Source organism: Capsicum annuum, unplaced genomic scaffold (assembly GCF_002878395.1).
Source record: "Capsicum annuum cultivar UCD-10X-F1 unplaced genomic scaffold, UCD10Xv1.1 ctg42920, whole genome shotgun sequence".
Lineage (NCBI taxonomy): Eukaryota > Viridiplantae > Streptophyta > Magnoliopsida > Solanales > Solanaceae > Capsicum > Capsicum annuum.
The window spans coordinates 1-2,433 of record NW_025850353.1 but is presented as its reverse complement, the minus strand read 5'-3'; the positions used below and the strand labels follow the sequence as shown (position 1 = coordinate 2,433).

The 2,433-nt window shown below is 37.0% G+C and overlaps 1 pseudogene; it reads right to left on the bottom strand.

The window, feature by feature from the left end:
- Positions 1-1,574: 1,574 nt before the first annotated feature.
- On the bottom strand, positions 1,575-2,095 carry LOC124891993 (annotated as a pseudogene).
- Positions 2,096-2,433: the final 338 nt, after the last annotated feature.

Sequence of the window (2,433 nt, the reverse complement as noted above, 5' to 3'; positions counted from 1 at the left end):
AAATCCATATCTTCTTCATCAGATCCACCAGGTCGAGCACCAAGTTTGTCTGCCACATTGCTCCAAGTTTCAGAAGCTGAAGCCTTTTGGGGCTTACTGCCTGATCCTGCTGGCATCGATTCCAAACCCATGAGCCTAGCAACAAAACTTGGAGCTTTCATTTCGCGGTCATTTCATTATTCTTTGCATTTGGAAAACCCCCACTGTTCTCATCAGCAATCTACATTGTTCATACAAGAACCAAAAACAATAAAAACAAAAACATCGAAAGATTAACAGAAAACAGTTTGTTGTGGATTGAACTTCAGATCACGGTACTTCTAAAAGGATCAAACATTCATCAAGACAAAGTGAAATGAACATTTTCTACTCATGTTTAGAGTTTGTAAAAAATATACTTGTTATACTGCTTGTTCAGACATACAGTATTTTCTTACTTGATGTTGCTGCATTCGAATTTGGAAAACAAATTGCACGACTGACTTGTTAATGTAGGATATCATATCATGTGCTATGTCGGAAATGCACTCCTATCAATGTACTGTGAGTGTGAAGTATTGACGAGGCATATGACGCGTTAGAGGAAATAGCGGAGAAGGATGTTGTCTCTTGGGTAGCTCACTGTCTCAATCAATTTTCAGTTCTAAACAAAAGAAGTTTGATCTTTGTAGTTGTGTTTGTTACTTTTTCCAATTGTAAGATGATATATGTGGAAAATGGGGTCCCTCTAAATTCTTGTTTTCGTTAACTTTAGCTTTAAAGATCCAATTTTTACTCGAGAAATCACAATAATATGAACAATGAGTTGTTGAAGAAAACTGGTTTACTTATGTAAAACCAACCAAAAAGAATAAATTGCTCTCTGTGGTTTAAAATAATTTTGATACTGTAAAAATAAATGGTTGAAAGTTTAAATTTTGATTGAAGTGATAAGACTTTTACTTAAAAAAAACAAATACTAAAAAAGAAGTATTAATATATTTAAAATAAAGTGGATCCAATAAGGGTAAAAAGGTAATTGTGCCTTTAAAAAATTTCCAAATAAGGAAAGACAACATTTATTTTGGGACGGACAAAAAAACAAATGGCGACACATAATTTGGGACGGAGGGAGTAGTATTTTTATTTGGTTCGAAGGATATCATATGCCTCAACAGAGAGGTAAAGTTCTGCTCTCCTCTCTTTCTCTTACGTATCTAGTTCTATAGCTTAACCCTTACTTTCACGATGTAAGGGCAGAACGCATGTCAAAAGTTATTTAATTTCACTATTATGAGTATGCACGGAGGCGAATTCACGATTTCAAAACGCGGATGTATGAATGTGAAATTCATCAAGATGACCTACATAATGCATATTATACTAGACAAGGAGCCCAGAAATGGGGACAAAACAAGAAAAAATTCCATGAAAATGTGCACCAAGATCATAAATAACTTACACACCAGGATTATCTAGTCTCTAGGGTACCCCCCACCCCCACGCGAAACTTTCATCGTCACCCTGTAAGACGAGGCCAACTTATCAAAAGATGGACATTGCTTCAGTTCATACAACCTTTCGATAGGTGCTTGTTAGATCTTATTAAGCTTTTCTGCTACGACGTTAGGATTTGCTTTTACTATTGCATTCTGACCAGCATTCCTATAATCAAACGGGCAGTTGTGTTTGTCTGAATAACGATGAACTGCGCAGAAAAGATCACATTTGCAACTGAACCCCGTTAAGCCCACACGCTTACGACAGCTGTGCACTTTTTTAGACCCTCTTTTGATTTCACTTGTGAAATCTGAGAGGCTAAATCTGCAAATGCAACCGCGGCACCTGCAAGAGCAAGTTCTGATTCATCGCTACTTGAGCTTCTGCGTACGACGTCTTTGCTGGATGTAGCTGCAAGCTTTGCATGTTCCTGCTTCAGTAGTATCATGTCCTTTTGACACTTGGAACACATATTCATCGTAGCTGCACTACCGAAAAAACCACAGTCGTTGATGCAGAGGACGGGGTCTTCTGGAGCTCGGCAACCTGTCTCTTTAGATGACTCCATTTCTGCAGTTAACAAGTCAAGTTCAACACCACAAGTTCGTTAAGTACATCACGAAACAACAAAGGGACAAACAAAAACTTCAACCAAGGAACATCGCGATTATGAAATATAAAGCAATTCAGAATAATACATACATTCCATATCTCGTACTTGCTAGATTTTTGTTACTGGAACCATTTGACATGCTTAACAGTTTAATCAATTAGCCACAACTAGTATAGAATTGTCAAAATGAGAGCCTTTCACTGTTAACATACTAAGGAAGCTTTAATTCGATCACTAAAATGACAAATTAAAATACAACATGGAGGCTACTAGTAGAAAAAACTGTGGTTCTTGCCTACACCTCACAAGAAGATTTTTAGAAAAACAAGCTTAAAATGTTG